This window comes from Excalfactoria chinensis, chromosome 1 (genome assembly GCF_039878825.1).
Source record: "Excalfactoria chinensis isolate bCotChi1 chromosome 1, bCotChi1.hap2, whole genome shotgun sequence".
Lineage (NCBI taxonomy): Eukaryota > Metazoa > Chordata > Aves > Galliformes > Phasianidae > Excalfactoria > Excalfactoria chinensis.
In genome coordinates, this window is record NC_092825.1 from 41,709,230 (window position 1) to 41,732,203 (window position 22,974).

Here is a 22,974-nt window from a genome sequence, read left to right on the forward strand (position 1 = left end):
CAGCATTCACTCAAAGAAGATTCCTGTGTAATTAGATGTATCACTCCAAAAGTTATAACAGAGTATTGCAGTCTTTTTTCAGTGACAAGTACCTTAATAAGTACATTAAATACATGCCAAAGAATCAAAATGACACAAGGAATTTCAGGTGCTGCATAGATGACAGTTTTCTCTAAAACTGTATTTTTATTACAGATGACCTGAGATGGAAACATGAATGCACCATATAAAAGTTATTTGAAGGCTTGCATATTCCAAATATATTCTCCTCTTTTTATATTAAAATGAACCAAATCAACTTCAGAAGTAATTTTAAGGATCTTAAATGACAACAACGTTTTCAGACTTGAAACCGGAAGTTACAGTACCCTTCTTTCTTCAGCTTGTTGGTGCCAAATTGTGCAACAGTTCTTAACACCTTCAAGGGGGACTCTGAATGTTCAGAGATAACAGATGCCAGGAACAGGTGCTGTAAATCCAAACAGAGGTGCCACTGGTCCTTGTGTGCTTCAGTGTAGTTGCTGTATCAGAACCCAGAATCTATCAGGTCACTTGTATGAAGTGATCTTTTTATGTTCTTAGAGGGATGGAAGGAGAAGATTGACGTGAAGGACGGTTGACACTGGGGCAGGAAAACAGCTTTTGAATCTTTAAAGTAATGGTGGGTCAAACTGCATGTGGCTGCTGTTAAGATCTGGTTTGTTGCCTTTGTACAGAGCGTGCTGCCACACAGGAAAAGCAGCACTAGCAACAGAGATACTCCACATTTGCCATTATGTGGCAAATAAATAAGTGGATTGGCAAGATAATGAGGTACAATACCTAATAACTGTGGGTGTTGATGGTTTTTTTTTTGTTTTGTTTTGTTTTGTTTTGTTTTGTTTTGTTTTTTGGTGGTTTTAAATAGGTCACATCTTTCTTCTCAGTCTGAATCAAATTTTCCTCTGAGCTTAGGGCCAGGCATGTGACCTCTTTGTAGCTGTAAAAGAGAGCAGCAGCAGACCCTTGGGCTATGGAGATATTACAGCAGCCACGCAACACACTTCTGGGTTCAGGAAAGCTTTTCAGGGCTGGGTCAGGCAGCAGCTACTAAGCAGGGACATATGATTTTCTTTTTTCACGTTGTCAGGAGAAAATGTGGAACTGATAAGAAACACCTGTGGAAATGGAAAGCCATCTCAGAAAACAGGGTTTATTTCCATGATGAAGAGATAAAATCTAAAGGCATGTGTTGCAAGGCAAGATAATCTCGAACAGAATGTCTGCTTAAAAAAAAAATAAAAGGGATGAGGAAGCAGCAGTACATTTCAGGTAATCAGATCTCTGTGCAAAGAAAGGTCCTTGAGGATCATAAGGCAACATTGGTGCAGTGTGTAAAACTGTATGAGCTGCATGGATGTTGTTCATTCATTTTTCTTCATGGAAACATGATTTCATTTACATTTTATTTGCATCTTGTAAATATTTTCTTAGAAACCCAGCAGTACACTGGAAGCCATAAAAGCATACACTGCCACCTGAACACACGTAATCAAAGTTTTCTCTTTGCTTGAAGCTCAGCCTCTTCCATGTGCACCGGTTTAAAGCCCAATAATACACTTACCGCATAGGAATTTGTGTTGAGCTACATTTAACTTTTTGAAGGAAGCAAAAGATTTGTCAGGTGATTTGTTTTACTTGATGCATACAGATCTTCATGCAAAGAAGCCCTGCTTGACGTGAAATAAGCATTTTTTAAAGAAAGTCAATCTCAATATTTCTTTTCATAATCTGGAACGGCTGCAGCAGTTTAATGTTGAATACTGGGAAATGTGCAGCTCGGTGTGGAGTTAGTGGAAATGCTGCCATGAATCTGTGCCACAGTGTCACGGCATTAAATCAGTGGGAAAGCAGAGGCAGACTGCTGGTGTGTGCGATGCCCAGAGGAGGAAGCCATTCCAGCAATAACTTTAGGGACTGGGAAGTGATTCTAAAATGGAAATCTCACCAGCAGCTCTAGGAGGGCCCAGCTGGACAAGTTACACATGTGCATGCCTACTTTAAAGCACACAAATAGATTTGAAATCAATGAGACCACCCACTGCCATACATATCCTTTGAGAATTGAGGCTTTTATTGCTCAGTAACTGCTGCAAAAGGACATCAGGTTTCCTTGCGTTACTCAATACTGAAATGGGCTTTGCCAGCATGAAACTCTGCAAGACCCCAAGCCAAATCAAGGAAGAAAGGCAGCTTTACAGGATGGCTGCCCTTTGCTAAAATTCTGCCTACTTCAGCCCACGTTTGGCTGCATCTCCTGCTGAGGTCCATGTTCAGCAGCACTTATTTTTAATCAGGATACTGGGGACCTAAAGTTCTCTTTCCCCTCTACCTTTGAAGGATGACCAACTGACAAGTTCTGGAGGTCTGAGGATTTTTCTGGACACAGCCATCATCAACCCCCATGTTAGCTACATCCACAGTAGACCTCTTCAAGACCTGCTTGGGATGCCAAGCTGCTTGGTGTGAGGGTATTTCTGTAGCTTCTCAAACTGTGTTATGTGAGCTGCAAACTCAGAGCCGATCCTTTTGCAGCAGAAGGGGTAGGGAAGCGTTAATATCTCTGCCATATAGATGAGCAGCTGATTCACCAGGGGTCAGAAACCTCAGCTGCAGAAAATATGGGCAGCTGAGTGGAGCTGTGCTGATTTATACCAGCCAAACACATGGCCCAAAAAGATAAAGTCGGCTGTGAGAGACATCTGTGCCACATCTGGGACACTGCAGGGCTTGAGTCCTAGGGCCTTCCTTCCTGTCTGCCCATAACTTGCATACACATTGCTCTGGTGCAGGAGCCTCCGGTAACTTCTTTGTAACTTCTTGGCAAAGCAACGATGAAATTATGTGAATGACTGAACGCAGGGAATGCTGGCATTAGCTTACGTTGTTGACAAAGCTGCCTTTCTCTGGTTACTTTGCATATGGCATTAATTTGTACAAAAATATTTATAAAATAGAGGATTGTTGCATTTGCAGATATATTCTAAGGAGAGACGCAGATAAGCAAAATTCAGAGTCAATTGAAGAGTCTGTCAAAATCTTACAGATTGGATCTGTTTTCCCTTTTGCCTCTGTCCTGTGCAATACTGTCTAGGAGCAGCTTAGCACCAATATATCACTGTTGAGGTGTTTTCCTGAAAACATTAGTTTATTATCAAGGGTTTTATGTAAGCCCAACATAGGCACATGTACATTTTCATTGCTGTCTTTTTCCCAGGCAAGAGGGAATTATTAGTAATACAAAAGGCGTAAGTAAAATCACATGCAAACCTTAATAGGCTATTAAAGCACAACCACTTTTTAATCGGGACAGCTATTGTAGGCAACAGCAGTATTTTGGCTGATTGGTGGGTTATTGTGATATTCCAGGCATGGCTTCATAATATTACAATGTTAATTTGTTTTAATGTTCATGCTGCAATGCTAATTTGAAGTAATGATACTGGTGAGAAACAACATGGCACCAATCAGTCAGAAATAACAGGAAAAGAAACTGTGATGAAAACTGATTTGGAACTCGGTTTATTGCTGCGCTATATTTAATTAGTAAAAGGCATCGTACTGCGAGTGTCAGTATTGTAAGTGATGTGAGACAGGAGAGCAACAAATATGTTTCATTTCTCACAGCCCCAATCTGAAATATACATATATGTACATATATATATATGGGGGAAAAGAAAATAAGAAAAAAGAATGTAATCAAACTGTTCCAGGAGATAAGAAACACAAAACTTCCTTGTCAGTTTTCACAAAAAATGGCAGACAATATGCAAGATCTTTAGAGAACTAACAAAATGTTATACTGTGAGCTATATTTATTCCAAGCCTTGGAGTATTTATTTTAGCAAGATTCATTTTTAAAACACACTTCCAAACATTCATTAAACAGCCTATTGAAAAGGGATAAACAGTAAGTGACCCTCCAACGAGGAGGGGAAAGCAGAGGACAAATGTTTAGCAATCCAATCTTTTCAATGAAGAAGGAACATCTGTAAGCAGTTTCTCAGTGGTTTGCACAACCCAGCACCACCACCTGCTGTTGGGGAAGGAGGAATCAATTTCCCTTCCATGCTCATTCCATCTCCAGTCAGATAGAGGCAAGCAGAAATTGCCCATATCAAAGGTTAAAAGGAGAGAAGGAGTACACACATGGAAAGAAAGCCAAATCTCTCACCCCATAAGAAGGGAGAGAGGTGGCTCTGCTAGTTTTAGTTAGTGGTGGTTGGTAGGGTGAAGAAATGGAGCTGGGTGCGCCAGCTTCAACAGCCCACCATTTCTGTGCTCCTGGCTCAGGTTCCCAGTCTTCATAGACTTCAGCAGCACTGCACACATTCTGCTTGCCTCCAGTATGTTACCTGTCTCCCAGGCCACGCAGCCTGCTAGCAAAACAGCTTATATTGGCTGTCTTAAGGTTATTCTGTCTGTGGAGGCTGCTGAAGTTTCCTTGCATGATGCTTTTGTGGGGAAGGGTAAATGAGTACTGGCTTATAAGCACGGGGTGTAGTAAAACCCAAAGGACTCCTTTTAGAACTGCTGGCAAGCAAGGCCCTCACTGGGCTGTAAAGGGGAGGCAGGGCCCTGCGCAGCACAGACCCATCCTGTGGGAGTGGATAGGAGAACTTGGGACTTTTCCTTTCATTAGTATTATGGAACCATCATCACAGAATCTTTCAAATTGGAAGGGACCTTTAAAAGTCATCTGGTCCAACTATCCTTCAATGAACAAAAACAACTACAGCTAGATCAGGGTGCTCAGAATATGCTTTCACCTGACTTGGATATTTCCAGGGACGGGGCATTCACCACCTCTCTGAGCAACTTGCTCCTGTGCTTTGCTACCCTAATTGTAAAAAATTTTTCTTTCTATCCAGTCTATGTATGAGATCAAAATGCAAGATTGCACCCAAGCAAGCTTTAGGAAAACCAAGGAGAGTTATTTAACACCGTTCTGCTGTCTGCATCTGAAGCTGCACCTGAGAATCTGACCTGGCTTCAGACTGCAAAATAAGCAGAATTACAGCTGATGGGAACAACTGCAGAGAGCTGAGCTCCTGTGGGTATTAAATCACAGCACAAAGGTTCTTTCTTCCCAGCAGCTTTCCCTCTAGGCAGGTAAATCTCCAGTTAACCATTTATGTCTATCTATCTGCATATCTAATTCTTTCCAGAAGTGATGCTCCATCTTACATTTTGTGCAGACAAGCACAAAGCATGTTTAAAAGGGCATGTCTTATATTAATGGCAAGCAGAACAACTCTCAGCAGATAGTAAAGCATGCCCCTGCTGCTCAATGGTGCTGGAAATTAACTGCATTCTAGGGAACTGAAAGCATGTCTGAGGCTGCACCAGCAAGGTGGCACTGGAGCTGGAGGACCAGCACACAGGAGGACAAGTGTCCTACTACAGGAAACCTCCATGAGGCTGAAGTGTTGGGTACATGCATTGGAGTGCATCATAGAGAAGACAGATAAATTGAAATAATTGTGTGTGTGTGTGTGTGTGTGTATGAAATGCTTACAAAACAATGACCTACAAATGTGTTTAAATTTTTGTAAGCATCAAATGCACTCAGGACAAGTCTAGAATATTTCCTACTATAACAGTTTCCTGCTATACGTATTTTTTTTTTACATTGAAAATCTGAACAGAAAGTAAATTGCAGTAAAAAAGTAATCTCAGGAATCCGTGCAATGACATACTACAGCACTGAACTTATTGACAACATGATGGAGGTCTTATTTCACTGAGGAACAAAAAGGTTTTGCTATTTTTGCTTTAGTTACTTCACAGAGATTGTGAATACAGAGATTTATAAAACAAAACTACTTCTAAATACTTTAAAATACATACAGTATTCTCTTATTCTTGTGACTGTGGTTAACTTCATGTATTATTGCAGTTTATTATTGCATGGGCAGAGGTCAAAAACTAACATCTATCCAATATCTATCTATTATTTCTACCCAAAGGGAGTTCCACTCTCTGGTTGCTCTCTGTGAACTCTCTCATTTTTTTTTAATGTATTTTAATAAAATTGGGCTTAGTCTTTCAGGCATATGAGTGCATGCACATAATTATCAAGGTTCATGTGTACGAGAAAACGATGTTTTCAGCATTATGACTGCCACAGAATGGGTCCTCTGGCATAGATGGAATATGTGTAGTAAAGACAAAAAGAAATTGTGATGTGATAGGAAGTTGGTGAAGTATTTATGATAACATACTACATCTTACCTCTCAAGGAAATAAATCTTCCCTGTCTTGAAAAATTCTGGATCCTATATGAGGTATATTATTGCTTTAAAGATCAATATGAGTGAGTTTTCCAGCTTTAAAATTGCTTCTTGCCTCACTAAAGACATCCTTCAGAGAGAAGGCAATTGCTGTGGTTCTCCAGTGAGCAAATTCTCTGCCCAGTTCAGGTTTTCCAGTCTGGTCAGATTACCAAAATCTGCCTTCGTAGTGTCCTTCCCAGTAATTTGGTTGTGACTGAGATCAAGCTTTTCTAGCTCTGACAGTTCTCAGAAGACATCAGTAGGAATCACTGACATTTTGCTGGCTGCTAAATATAACTCTTAAGTCATAGATGGAAGATTGTTGGAATATTCCTCAGCTGACTGAAGGTCACTGTCATAATATGCAAAGATTTTAGGGAAAGAACTGCCTCCTTACAGGAGGATTGGTGGGATAACCTGTTACTGAGAAAACTCAGTACTACTCAGGTTCCTGTACTGAGTGCAAGTCTGCTCTGCTGTGTCTGTGTCTGCTGGGATGCTGCTAAAATTATTGTGAGCCTTTGCAAGCCTTCAAGTGGTTCTTTTGTATCTCTATCACTGATCTTATTTGCTGATATTGTTGAATATCAGATTGTTCATTTGCTGATTACATGCATTTGGTGCACAGGAATTTCACACTAATGTGGCACTACCAATTTATATCCTATGGAACAAGTATTATTTTGACTTTCCACCATATATCCTCAACATGTTTAGCCAAATACCTTATGACAATTATTTTTAAACAGTTTATTCTCTGAATGTAACTAACCTGTTCTATCTGGAGGACTCAACTGCTAGAGCAAGCACACTCTGCAGGGCAGAATTGATCTCCAAAGAAATGTTGGCAATCTGACTGTATTATCTTCCACTTCCCTACAGTCATATGATTGCTTTTCATTATATTATTCTTCTGTCTTCCACACTCTTTGCAAGCTTATTTCTAGTTTCAAAGATGTTTCTCTTTGCTTTTTCTGTTTTAATAGTTCTTAAACCTTAAAATCTTTCCTTCCCTTCCCTTCCCTTCCCTTCCCTTCCCTTCCCTTCCCTTCCCTTCCCTTCCCTTCCCTTCCCTTCCCTTCCCTTCCCTTCCCTTCCCTTCCCTTCCCTTCCCTTCCCTTCCCTTCCCTTCCCTTCCCTTCCCTTCCCTTCCCTTCCCTTCCCTTCCCTTCTCTCCTGACATTTTGTTCTGGACTGAGCCTGACTCTCTGGTGCAAGAAAACACACATCTTGACCTGGTTTCTGATTCATACCTCAAACAGGCACTCTGCCTGTCCATGGGTATGCTGGGACAGAAGGCCTCTCTCTTGGCTCTCCTTGGATGTCAGCAGTTGCGCTCCTACCCAACAGGCCGTCCTTGACCTCTGCAGGGGAATCCATCAGACATGTGGCAGCAACCAGAGGATCACTCAGCAACGCTGTACCTCCACAATCTTCTGCAGCTTCTGTCACTGCATTTTAAGACTGAAAGAATGCTGCTGTGTTTCAAAGGCAAAACTGCATTATTAAACTCCTCGTTGAACTTCTGAACTGATTGGAATGTCTTCACTGCAATTTTTCCTGCTTTCACATTTTTTCTGTTTATCCACCATTGTCTCTTTTAAGGAAAAAAGAAAAAAAAATCAACAAAAAAAGAAATGCATAAACAATAAAACATATTAACTTAAAAGCCCATGGATTAAACTTTTGATCTGTGTAAATTAAGAAAATTTTGCTTAATATCTCCTCTTTATATTTATACCAGCCCCTGAGATGTGGATCCTCCAGTAATGGAGGATATAATTTCTTCTTTCATTGTAAATGCTAGTGGATTTTTTAAGTTATTCAATACATTTGTATTTCAATATGAATCAGAATAACATGGCTCTTTAATTTAGACATTCTATTTAATCCATCTTTTAACATAGGATCAGTTTCAGTGCCTTTAGACACATGGCAAGTGAGAATTCCTGTGTTAGAGAGACAGATTTCCAGAGGAGGTGTGGATTTATTAAAGACATGCCGAACTAAAACAGTTTATCCACATCTGTTTTATCTGCCTACCTCAGAAAAGTAAAAGAATGGAATATTTATGGCAGCTAATTATTTATATAAATAAAGTTATAATTAATAAATTATTACTTTTTTTTTTTTTTTTCCCCACTTTCTTTCCATCCATTCATCCATCATTCGCCAACAGTCTGTTCACTAGACTACACCTGCAGTTAGGACAACTTTTCTTGCAACCTTTTCCTTTCCTTTCATTCTTACTTCTATCCTATGGGTGCAACTTCTTGCAGGCTTTCACCTGAACATGGAAGTCACCAAATCTGCAGTGCACTCTGCTGCTCAGCTCTGCCAGTTGCCCCATCTATAGACAGCACAGGGCTTGTACTTTGAACTTCCCTACTCATATGAGGTGTTTGCACAGAACTGGCTCACCTTGTTGCTGACTTGGAACAAACTTAGGAGTTTAAGAAGGGCTGGAGAATGAATAAAGCAGTACAATGACGTCACCACCTTTGTTAAGGATGTGCAGCAAGACAGTAATTACTGCAGTCTTGTAAGACAATTTGAAAAGACACGATTGTCTGGTAGGACTTGATCTATACAATTCTATTATGAGCTGAGAAAATTCTTCCAAGTCAATTATCCTTTAAGAAGATTGTTTAAAACAGTTTTTGTGATGAGATGTCAAACTGAACAGAATATGAACCATAACATTTTCCTCTTTGCACCCATTAATTTGTTTTGAAAACTCTTAGGCTCAACTACAAGCTATGGTTTGATTTTTGCACACCTTCTAATGCTACTAACTTAAATGCAGGGTATCCAAAGACCAGACTAGGAGAAAACAGGAACTTCTGAATGTATCAGTTGTAAACCCCTTATTTGTAAGTACAAAAGAGGTTCATTTTGTCAGTGTTGAAGATCAGCAAGATTTTCACATATTGTTTCACTCAATCTTTGCATGGTTTGTCACTGAATTTAAGAAAGAAAAGAACATGTTTTTCTCAACTGCATGTCTCCATTAAAGATATATATATATATAAATGATCAACTGAAATAATTCTAAACTAATTATAGCTCTGCCTAAAACAGTTTTGATTTCATTCAGGTAAGATGAAAATCCAGCAGTAATTTTCCTCTTGAATGCTTGAAATAGGAAGGATTGCCTCAAGGTTTCACTTTGCAATTATTCCACTGTGTATTATTTTTATAATCATTTCCACGTCAACTATGTGCTGACATTTACATGTTATGTTATATGTTTCAGCACGTTCTTAGCTCTGCCTGTGTTTTTCACTGTAGGCTAAATTCTTCTGCTATTACTGCTGTTACTTTTCTAATGTCTCTGAGTTGTACATATGGAGCATGCTCTGGTCTGATAATATTCTCTGCTGGGATTAAAACTGGCTTAGTTAAGAGTTGTTAGCAGTCAGAAGCACCTCTTGGTTAGATGACAGTGCTTAGCATGACAGCAATGTTTTTCTGCCTCTTTAACAAGAGAACTGTCCCGAAAATTACATGTATTTCATGATAAAAGACCAGAAGAAGTAAGTTTTGATAATGATACCAGTAAACACAATTAAATGCTGTGAAAATCTTATCTGTTATTTCACACACTTAGATAATGCTAATGTCTGAAGAACATCCAGATGTGAAAAAGAGTAAAAATTAAATCATCACACTTCAGCCTATTACAGACAGACCATCCCACTTAGTATTTCTTTCTGCTGTGTGACACAATCACACAGGGCTCTGTGAAATGCCATTGGTCTATGTAGCGTGGGATGCTTACACATCTTTGGTCTTTCTCTGAAAGGTTTCTGACAAGGTATGGATTCTCAAGACACCATGTCTATAGCAGCGTATGTCAAGTGAGAATGGAATCAAGCAGAAATAGTGGAAGTCCCTACCAGGCCCGCGTGTTACTTGGATGCTTTCTTACAAGACACAGTTTGTTTCATACAGGATAATATGGAAGTCTCGTGTAATAGAATAGTTCAGATAAGATCTTCACAATGTTTCCATTCTTAGAAACCTGATTATATAATCCTTGGTGTTCCTTGGGAACCATAAGTTCCTTCCAAACCATTATTCATTGGCTCAGGGGAAACTTGTGCCCTAAAACCTCTATAGTTCCTTGATGTACTTCACTAAGGCATTGGAATATCACCATGTCCACTTTGAGCAGTTTTTCTATACATATAAATATTTTTCAATTTTTAATTAACAATGTAACTTACGTTCACTAACTCTTAATTTAATGAGCAATTATGCATTTTTATCTCATTCCAAGCTTTTCTTGTGCCTTTTTTTTTTTTTTTTTTTTTTTTTATGAAAATGGAGTAAAAACATCATTGCCTTGGAAAACGGCACAGTCTGGTAACATCAGTACAGGTCAGCGGAGTGATTGATGGATATGCAGTAATCTATTTTTCTACTTGATGCATGCACTAAGGTTGTTCATACATCTGGCTTAAAAAATAGCACTTCCCTAATACATGTAAAAATCTGCTCCCTTGAAAGTAGAGCAAGAGGTGCAGAGAGGGTCTTGAATTGCTGGTTCTTGCCCAAAGTGGGAACATGTTTGGTACACGTGAGAAGAGCTGAATCACCTGCCAACAGATGGTGTCAAAGCAATATATTCTACTGTTTATTGCAAATGCATTCTCTTACTGCATCTCCTAAGGCTCATGACCATGTTTTCAAACACGAGTTTCCTAGTTCAGATGGTCTGCCTTTATACTGGTAATGTAAATGCGCCTGATAGCACACAGGATCACCAGGCCAACAGTCATGCAGTGCACTCACATTATTTAAATTTTCTTATCTTTCAAAGACACTTTTCCACAGCTAGACTGCCTGGAGGGAATGGGACCTAGACCCTGCAATTGCTAAAGATGGGAATCGTAGGAGACAGCATGAGCTGGCCTTGGCCAAAGCTGTGCCAGAAACAGTCCTAATTATTTACAAATGCAGCTTATGTTCTAATTCCAGCTGATAGTTTAAGAAAATAAATAAAAACAATGTGGCTGAAGATGGAAAAACATCTAAGAGAAGTAAGGTAGTTGGTAACTACTGCTTTGAGAGCTTTTGCACAGCTTATTAGGAGACTTCTACGAGTTGGGAATGGAAGGAGTCTAAGGACCAGCAGCCACTAAAAGTTCAACTTGACCAAGGTTCTGCATCAGGAAGACATCCCATAAGAAATCTGAGTGCAATTCACATGGGGTGAAAAGGGACTGATGAAAATAATTTCTGATCCAGCAATTCCTTTGTAGAGAACATTGTGTTTTCAGTGAGACAACTGGGGTCGCAGACATAGATTTTCTACTGATTTTCTTTGAAAATTAGTTTTTGGCTCAGCTCAAAATGCAGTTGAATGAATCAACGATTAGTCATCATGCACATCTTGGTGTTGCCATTTCCAGAGCATTCCTTCTAAAATCATCCTTTCAGAAACAAGTGTATTCAGATAGAGTACTGAGGAAGTTTATATATTCGACATCTAAGTCAAACATTTGAAGCTAACTTGTTGAATAACAAGTTGGAAAAACAGCCTAAGCTTTCCTATTTGCTCAGTTGTCCTCGTGTCAACCACTTGTTGCCTCAAAAATTGGAATTGTTTGCCTCGAATAGTGAGTCTACACAGAATGCATCGTACGTGCAAACCAAGAAAGGGACTTCTCACAAAACAAAGAGATACTGCTCAGGAGGTGTTGCTGGTGTGTGCTAGAGCAGTGGAGGTGATTTTGTCTGGAGAGATAATGAATCTCTGGGTAGTTAGATTCTGCAACAGTAGTAGGGTATCACTACTGGAGCTTGGTAGTCACTTGTTATACTGAGGAAATGTTCATAACAGCTGAGGAAAGGGTTTTGTGGTGCCGCTTCTGCAATGAAAGGGAGCGAAGGTGGGCTGAAAATCAGAGTCCTACTCTACAGCATGGAAGTGCTGAGTAAAGCTCTGTTTGTAGATAACTCAGTGTTATATCAGCTAGGGAAACTATTTCCCTGTTCGTAGACCTGATCCAAATGCAGTAACAGAGCCAAAGAGAAAAGTGTGACTGTCTGTTCAAAAGTGGTTGCAGAGTTTTCACCCTGCCTGACAGTGTGATAACATGCTGTGAGTGCAGAGTGCTGCAAAAATTTCTAAACAGTAAAAATCAAGTTTCCAAAAAGGATATGGATTATTTAGGTGAATTTTAAGCATAGAAATATATGTTCTTGAGATCATACTGCACTATGAAAAAGCACTGAGATCCCCATAGTCTTATTTCCTGAGCTAAGGGCCAATACTCTTCCCATATGTGACAGAACTGTAGAATCATAGAATGGCCTGTGTTGAAAAGGACCACGGTGATCATCCAGTTCCAACCCCCCTGCCATGTGCAGGGTTGTCAACCAGCGGACCAGGCTGCCCAGAGCCACATCCAGCCTGGCCTTGAATGCCTCCAGGGATGGGGCATCCACAGCCTCCTTGGGCAACCTGTTCCAGTGCGTCACCGCCCTCTGTGTGAAAAACTTCCTTCTAGTATTCAACCTAAATCTCTCTTGTCTCAGTTTAAAACCATTCCCCCTTGACTTATCAATATCCACACTTGTAAACAGTCATTCTCTTTCCTGTTTACAGGAAATACTGGAAGGTGATGATGAGGTCTCCCTGGAGCCTTCTGTTCTCCAAGCTAAACAAGCCCAGTTCCCTCAATCTTCCTTCTTAGGAGAGGTGCTCCAGCCCCCTAATCATCTTAATGGCCCTCCTCTGGACTCATTCCAAGAGTTCCACATCTTTCTTATGCTGAGGGCCCCTGGACGCAGTACTCCAGATAAGGCTTCACAAGAACTGAGTAAAAGGAGTCAATCACCTCCCTTTCCCTGCTGGCCACTCCTCTTTTAACGCAGCCCAGAACATAGGTGGCCTTCTGGGCTGTCTTGTTACCAGTCTTTCTACAGGCACAGTAATAAGTTCTCCTTCCATCAGTGTCATTTGATCATTCTAAGCTTTTTACACCTATCCCTAAGGAATGAACCCCATGATTTCCATCCCCTTCCTTATATCATACAAAGCAGTCTTCCTGACCTACTGTTTTGGAACTTTCTGCTACAAGCTGAAGTTCATCTTATTTAAACCTCTCATCTCCCCTTATAAATCTTCCCTCCTCCTTCCCTTCATTGCTGTTGACAACTGCACTCTTTTCCCTCAGATCCACACATTTCTTTTAATCTTTGATCCTGCTTCTCCCAGAGTCTATCCAACATATGGATCAGGCAAAATATTTCTCAGATGCTGCTGAGGCTTTGTTTTGCTGTATTAAGTGTTTTTGTTTGTTTATTTTTGTTATAACATTAAAAAATAATAATAATAACAACAACATGGCTCTTCACTGAAATCTCAGGATAATAAATTGTTTACATTTTGACAACCCTGGCTACACATATTGCAGCCATCTCCAGGCTTATTTTGACAATATTGAAGTCAGTTCTCTCCAAAAAGACCAAGAGTTCAAATTCAGTCTTATCCTGTTGAACAGGGCAAGTTACCCTGTTCATTAGACTTTGTAGTCATGTGTGCTTTTTTAATGTTACTCCATGCAACAAATTTATATATTTTAAATTTGAGGGTCAGAATACTACAGACCGGTTGTAGAGATCATAACTAGTTCCTTTAATTTACTCATCCTCGCTCCAAAACTTCTCTTACTAACCACAGCCCTCTTTTTGTCTTGCTTTCTAGGATATGCTAAGGGCTCACAGTAAAATAATATCTTACCATTTAGTTACAGTGCACAGACTTTTCCCTGGCTTTAAAAATGGACCCCTCCGGTAGATGAAAGTCTTCTGCTTTTGCATACTGTCTTGGATTGCACTGAAAGGATTTAAGACCAAAGCTTAGCATAGAAACCCATCTGCCAGCCTAGAGGCTCCAAAGCCCTGGGGAGATCTTCTAGCTGAAGTCAGCAGTGCTGAAACATAGCTATCCCACTGACCCCAGCTCAGAGAATAAATTTAAGGCCTCTGCTTGCTCACTTTCCTCTCAGCGCTGCCTACATCATCCTTGTGGCTCACTCATGGAAAAGAAAATAAATATAGTCCATGGCAACTCCTACTATATAATTCTGAGTCTGCTTTCTCCATCACAAATGGTGTGTTATATAGCTGCTTTGCCACAACTGTTTTTTTCCAGCTCTGAGCACTTTATCACCGCATCTATTCTTTCCCACTCAAGCAGAATTTACTTCCAACTGATAAATCTCATAAAAGATTTTCTGGGATTTAGCACCTCCTCATGCATCAGCTTTGGAGAAATCCGCTGCTGACAGAAAGACAGAAATACCCACTGCAATTGCATGGGGATGTTAGAGCAAAAGACCACCTGTATTCCACTTTTGGTTACTCACCCTCCTGTCTTTTGAGCCAAAGAATTGTGTAATCACACACATCTGTGCAAATATGGGATGCAAAGAGCCCATAGTAGTCTGTGTCAGCTCTCTCTCTCCTCCTTGTGGTTTTGGCTGGACCAATTCAGCTTCAGATAGAATAAATTTATCAAGCAGACTTACACAGAAAGTCTATGTTGCCCATGGGATTTCCATTATCCATCTGGACACGTCTGATTTTGTTTTTAGTTCCAAATCTAAAATAGGTGTAGAGGTCACAAAAGAGTCTACTCTTTTTTTTTTTTTTTTTTTTTTTTTTTTTTTCTTGGTTTGTTTGTTTTTCTTTTTGCAGCTGTGAAATAGTCACTGAAATAAGTATATCAATAACTCAGTATGAAGAAGTACAGAAATGCTAAAAACTCAGGATTAAATCACTTTAACTATTTCGATTCTAGACTCTGTACAAGTGTAAACAGTTGCATGCGATGGTGAATAGGGAGGAGGAGCTGAATGGTAATATTTATGAATGAGTGAATCTACCAGGAGATACCTATAGAAAGACAGTATATTTTCCAATATGGAAAGAAAAATTCTGAAAAATGAGTCTGATAGTGAGTAGGTGACTATGGGCAGAAATGGTGAATATATTCTCATAACAGTTGTGCTGTTATTCATAAGAAGATTATTAGTTTGTTTCCAGGGACTGGAAGCCTTTCTTCTTTAGTGTGGAGGTCCATGAAGATTTCTGAGATGTTAGTAGAGGAGTGGATTATCTCTAATACCTCTGCAGTACTGTGGCAGGTAAATCATTAACCACAAAAAACAGCTGCAAGGAATGGGTGATAGGAGTGTTTTCTGCTTCTGTGTGTGAGATACAGAGACTCACATAAGTTCACAGAAGCTACCCACATTCTTAAACAACATTAAATTTGGATAGTTGAAATGATTCAAGTTACTAGTCTTCACTTTCGAAGACCCCAGTGGTTTATCTCCATTTAATTATCTTCATCACTTCATCATTTGCAATGCCCTTTCATTTCAGCCCAGATGAAAAGTTTTCAAGCCAGCATTTCCAGTTTTCTTCTGTTCTGAGACTCATCTTTAGGAAGCATGTTCAGTAGTTATATATAAACCTACATCATTTTCTTTCCTCCCTAAAAGCCTAAATTTGCTTCAAATTCAGTTTGAAGCATTGGAAATTATTACCTTGATGATGTGTTGAAGTCACTACCAATTCCATTACCAGGTAAAGCATTCTTAGTTCACTCTTATAAATCAGTTGGGTTTTTTTATTGACTCTAAGTGCCTTTCTGTGCAGTGCATGCTGTGCACAGCATTGTCTGGTCCAGGACCAGGCTTTCAGGCAACACACAAATGACTATAAAGAAAAGTATGAGCGTGCATGTGTGGGAGCACATCCAACCACATTTTTTTGAGTGTAGAGCAGTAAGATGTATCAATATACCAGAGTACACTAATGTAGATTTAATTTACTTCAATTTTATTCCACATTCCCAGTACTTGTCAGTGCAAATTCTTCCTCTTTCAGGTCTAACAAACTTGCTCTCCAAAAAGTAAGAACCTAGAAATTTACACCAGTTTCTTTCCTAAGAGGCAGCACATTAAGCTTCCTGTCAGTAGAAAACAGACTGTTAAATGTTGCTCAGCAGCATGCCAGAGCTTCAAAGAGATGACAGCACTTTCCTTCTTAGAGGGGCCTTAAGCTTAAAGCATGCAGATGTAAAAAAATGAGAATCTAACACAATTAACTTCTGAAGAAGATTCAAAGTTTGAGCTGCTAAATGTAAGTAAAATCTATTAGGCTTAGCACAGTCATTTAGTTTGGTACGCTCACCAATGAGAATTAACGCTTCTCTATTTATCAGGCAAATAATGACCAGAGACACCCTGTGTGCTGATGTTTTGACAACAATAATCCTATAATGGGTTTCTTTGTATCTAATAAGTTCAAAAGAAGAATAAAAAGCAACAAAATCAACACATAATGAACAAAAATCCAGGAACTCCAGGTTGACTATTGAATGAGTGCACAGAAACTTGCCTGTTAACAATATAATCTTACAAAATCAACTGGTTTAATGCATCTGAAAACATGTAGGAGAAATCAGCAGAGAGAGCTATTTAAATTGAAAAACTCATGCTTCAAACAGACAACTTTTTGATCTATGATTAAAAAAAATAAAAATTATATTATATTATAGTTACAATTATATTGGCCATAATATGACTTCTGTTGTTATCAGATCTCAGCTCAGCAGCTTAGACATCATATCATCTGTTTTGTACCTAGCAGACACAGAGGAAAACCAGAAACAAGGAATTAGTTCAGCAGTTTGAGAAAACTTTATTTGAATTCAAAATTTTCAACTCCACCATTTCTAAGTATCGGGTTATCAGGTTTTGGCTTTAATTCTTACTAACTGGCAAGTAGTTCTGCTTTCACCAAAGTCCACATTCCAGACTATTAAGTCTGTCCTAGAGTAGTGATTGAGGACTGATAAGTTAATTCACTTCATCTTCCCCTCCAGCTTTCTGTTTGATCTAATGTATTCTCATCTTCCTTTACTTGCTTTGGTTGTATCTCCTTATCACAGTAAGATTTATGGTTGTCTTATGGAGCTGTATCTACCTGACCAGTGTAACCTTTGTTACTGACACCTGAAGCTTCCCTCTAGGCACTGAATTGAAGTATAACTCAATATGAATAGTCTGAGGGGACATCCTTAGTCCTCCATTTCTCCTCCTTTTTCCTGTCAGCTGACCGATACAAATGACCCATCAAACCATTTCCTTATTTCAGCCTGCTCTTTGCCAATTATCAAGGCATAACCTTGGATTGTACTTGCCACACCAAGAATGTCCAAATAATTTCCCAGCCAAGAACCACAGATAATTCAGGCACAGCTGCTTGAATTTTCTCAGAGGACAAAAGGCACTGAATATCTGTGTACTACTCAGATATTCACGGACTTGTCAAACATCTTTCTTTCTTTGGCCATACCTCATCTGAAAGCTGAATAAAATACCACGGCTATCCACACAACTGGAACATCTCTTCCCTCAAACTGAAACATCTTCTACAGCTGCAATAAAACCCCATTAATGAGTAAGGCATTTGACTCACAGAAGCATCACGTTATCTTTCAGCCAAAGTCAAACAGAGAGATTAAGAAATGTATAGAAATAATGGCAGAATTCCATCTTACTACTAAAGAATACCAAGAAACAATATGGGGAATGCTTTCTAAGATCTATTGCTGAATTTATAACAGTGTATATTGTCCTGTTCTTTGAAGTTTGGTTAGAAACTTCCAACATCTTCCTAACACAGTTTTTAAGCGTATAGTGTCTTTCCTGAATGAAACATTGGTTTAAATAATGGATTTTGAAGAACTTGATTCATTTTTTCCTTTTGCATTACATCAGTGATGTGTTACTGCCAGACAAAAGGTGACGAAAGATCATTCTCTGGATGACACTTTCAAAGATATAACCTTTCTTTTGTTAAATACAAGATCAGTTTGCCAAATCTACCAGCTGCACCTAATGAGGTATTGCTGTACCAGTTTTCTGGAACTGATGGAAAGTTCCAAGTTGGGAAGGATTTATTGATCCTTCCTAACTGTTTCAGTCTGTTTGTCTGTTTAGCTTCCAGCTGATGAAAGCACACATAATATCTCTCATAAAAAGTATCAGAGATACAACACATACCTGGACCAGAGATGCATTGTGTACCTTTTATTCCATCATATTCTACTAAATCATTCCTTTGTTTACTACCGGTAAGTTGAGGACCTGCAGAAAGATGTTGGACCACAGACCATGGGCAACTCTTTGAATATGATTGACACTATCTCATACTTGTGTGTGCTTTATCTACTTTCAGTGTCTGTGATCCAAATTCATGAAGTTGTTTTTAATGAACCACATAATAGTAAATTAAAGAATATGAAACTCCCACCTATGATAAGAGAGTCAAGAAGTTACTTATTTCTATGGGCTGTTTTCACAGCCCTTGTTAGTACTGGGGTAAGTTTATTCTAAACATCTAGAAAAACTTCGTACCTCTGCTCCAAGTTCAATTCTGAACTGAATATTCTTGTATCTCTTTATACAGCCCGTTCAGGTGGGAAATCCAAGCGGTGAAACAACAGTCTCAATCTTGTAAAAAAAAAACAACAAACATAAAGCACATCCAACAAATATGAATGGTCACAATTTGTTTGACATGGCAAATACATCCAACAAATATGAATGGTCATGATTTGTTTAATATGGCAAATACACTTAAAATACATTTTTACATTTTATTTCTTCTATATACTTCTGTTCAATGAAACCATGTGTCTTGTCCACAATAGCTTCAGCTTCTCCAATAATTTCTGTGAAATAATTAATACAAGTATACTTGTCTATTAACAATACCTGTGTAAATTTGCTTTGAGCAGCACTCACTGTCCCACTGCTTAAAGGTAAAGTCATCAAGTTCTTTACTAGTTCCTTACTAGTTCCACATTGTCATCATTCACATGACAGGCTGTAAAGAATGGCTGAAAGGGTGCTGGTGTCTGCTTGGATGGAGATCACACTGATTTCTTTGCCAATGCCTTAATCTTGTCAGTTATGCTACATCACAGGTGCATAAAATGATAACCAATCTCTGGTGCTATTTCAACATTAGTACACCCATCACTGCACCCTTGGAAATATGAAGATGTCATTAAAATACATAGATATATATCAATGGAAAACCTATTATATTCATCCAATTCTGACAAGATAATTTGAAATCTTTTTGTACTGAAGGTATATGATGAATTGAACATACTCAATACAAGCAGATGGAAAACTAATAACAATGTGTATATTTTCCTAAGGTGGTCTTGAAGTCTCTTCAACACAGAAAGAACTTTCCAGGAGTGAACTCTTACTTTTTCTCATCTGTTAACAGCATACCCTATCAAGTCCAAGTTTCCAGTTTGTGATTCTTTAACAAATTTAATTTCAAATGGTTTTGTTCACTTGTTTCTGTTCTAAGCTGAGTGACAACACTGCAGTGATTGTGAATTTTGACTTAATTTCTATTTTGTGTTCAACAGAGTAATTTCTAAGAATTACATTATGACTGTAAAAGGACTACCATGCAAGACAGATATCTATAAAATTCTTGAGCAAGAAAATCAAGGTCAACATTAGCGATCCAGTAGGAAATTCCCCTTGGAATGGTTTTTTCCCTCCTAATGCTTTTCAGCAATGTCACTTCACAGAATACAAACAAACCACAGCCCTTTTACAGAATTCTTTTAACACAGAAAATTATTCTCTATGTGTAAGCTTAAAATATTCCTGGAAAATTATTTTGATTGTCATACATATGGTGTCTGCCACACCTCAAAAGGTGATTTTCAACTTTAGCTCTGTTCACAGACATTGTTAACAGACATTGCTAACAGACTCAACAACCAGAAACTGAATTTAAAAATATATTATCTGGATTCAAGAGCTCTTGTAGTTCTGTATTTTTCAGGTTGTGGATCATGTCATCTCCTGACTGAAAGAGCATAAGTTCTTACTGATGCCTCGTAATTTGTTTCAGCTTCTGTGCACAAGTCACTTCTCGTTTTCTCATCAAGCCAGGTCAAATGCAATGGTTGCTCAGTGGGAAAGCTACACAAAATAAACAAACAGTAAGAAACATAATTTGATGTGCAGAGCACAGAACAGTCAAGCATCTAGATGCAGGTTATGTAATGGATCTAAATTCAGGAAGAACAGGGGATATAGACATTCAGATTAAATATATCAACATTTAAAGGGTTCACCCACTGCAACTTTGTCCAAAGCCGACACATTTGTTTCATGTGAAAACAGCATCATTGTGAGTTGGAAGCAACCTTAGGAACCTGCATTTCCAGCCCCCTGCCACCCACCAGATCAGGCTGACCATCCAACCTGGCCTTAAGCAGCTCCATGGAGGGGACACCCACAGTTTCTCTGGGCAGCCTGTGCCTAATAACCCTTTGAGTAAAGAATCTCCTGCTAACATATAATTTAATTCTCCTTTTTTAGTTTAACACTGTTTCTCCTTGTTCTATCATTATCATGCTGTGTAGAAAGTTGGGTATTCATCTTGTTTATAAGCTGCCTTTAAATACTGAAAAGTTTCAGTGAGGTCTCCCCAAAGCTTCCTCTCCTCCAGGTTCAACAGGCCCACTTCCATCAGCCTTTCTTCATAGAAGAAATGCTCTAGCCCTTAAATATGGATGAACTCCATGAATTGTTGGAAAGACTTAAGCACTACAGCATGGGTATTCTGGAGGACAGTTAATTGGTAGCCTTCACTTCCTGACTCCCTTCCTTTCTATTGAGACGGAATATGACTCCTACTGAGACATACATTTCTGGCATCCTCCTTTCTCTTCTTACTGTTTTACCTGTAACAATCTGTTAATTTTTTGATTCACTGGCATATCATTTTTCACAGCACCTTGCAACAAGAACTCTACAGAGTTCAGAAAACAAAAAAAGTCTTTGCACACTTTGCATATGTTTGTGATATTTCCTATTGCATCACATATGCAGGATCATGCAGCTGTTCATACCCCCATGGATTGTCTTTCCTGCTACAGATGTCACATATTTTCCATTTCCCAGGGTAGTGATGATTCAGTGTGACTTATTTTGACATCTGAGTTTTACTATTCTGCTATTTCCCATTGCTTCTTAAACCCCCTCAGCTCCATGACTTGAAATTCATTTACATGCATTACGATGAAGATTTATGGGAGCAGCTTTCACTCCTTTGATGAATAACTTTTCTAACAAACAACAGAGGGAAAGGTTTAGCAATGATGGCTTAGTTTTTTGACTCAGAGAGCAACTCTGGCCTTCTTTTCTGCTAATTCCTAAAAAAAGTCTGCAGAAATGAACATACAGTTTATAGGCATGATGATGGTCAGTAAAATAAACAGTGTTTAAAACCAATATAAAAATCAGATCTTAAGTGTTCATACTGTCAATTAGACATGATCATGTGCTGACATTCAATTTTGATTATTTGAAATTTCTGACCACAAAATAGCATAATTATACGAAAAGGGCTATTGAATCCCATTTGCAATGAGAATGCTTTCACAGTTGTAGAAAGGTTCAGACCTCTCAGCCATTTGTGGTTCATAGCTGAATTCTGAGGAAGAAGTGGTTTGCAGCCAATCTTTTAACTGTGATTCACTACATGAGGTTATTAACTATAGGATCTGCTTGTAAACACTTCTATTTGATAGAAATGTCTCTATATCATTATAAGGTCTGGCACCAATATCTCTGGTTATGCATGGATGTTCCTACAGAAACTGATGTAAAACTAGAAAAGTTAAAATTAATTTACACTGGAGCATACAAAAAAATGTAATGCAGCCCTTGATAACAGTGACCTGGGCTGAACAGAAACAAAGCGATTCTGTAATTTCAGCCTCGAATGGTAGATTTAAAGCTGTAGTACCATCTAGTGGATGAAGGAAGAATTCAGTATTCACAAGCAACTGTAAATCTGAAAATAAAAAGTATTATATTCAAACTTGGGAAATACAAGGGAAGGAGATATGACTTACATGATTGATAAGATTTCATGTTAATGTAAAAAATATATTTGATGAAAAAAAATTTAGGGGAAAAAAAGAATTTGGTATATATGCACATATATATATATGTATATATTGTCATTACTGGTAACACACCAGCTTAATATGATTTCTCTAATGCCTCTTTCTCATCATTTTTCAAGATCATGACAGCCTTTAATGCTGTTGGCTTTGGACTGTGCCTTACCTCTGTCTGAACCCACTAAGGCTTGGTTTAGATTCCTCTTTTTCTTTTCAAAAGTCCACATCATAGTTATTATTACCTCTTTCTTACCTCAGGAGAAGGTACAGCACATGCATTTTCTTTTCAAATTTGTACAGAATATTTTGTCTTTTTATCATCTCCTGACTTATCTTTTTAGACTGCCTCACTTTGAAGCATTTTGGGTCCCTTGGGTAAGTATAGTATACTGGTCTTAAGACCTTACAGTATAGATTGCTCAGTACACTAGGTACTGTAAAACTGAATGCAAAATGCTATTTCTAATTCATTATCTCACTCCTTGTGGGATGGTGGATAATCAGTGCTATCAGAAGTTTTCACAAAGTAGTTTCCATTTTCAATGACCTCTGCTTTTGTTTCTCTGTAAGAGACATTTATGTTCACACAAAGAAATCACTACAAAACAATAACATTGC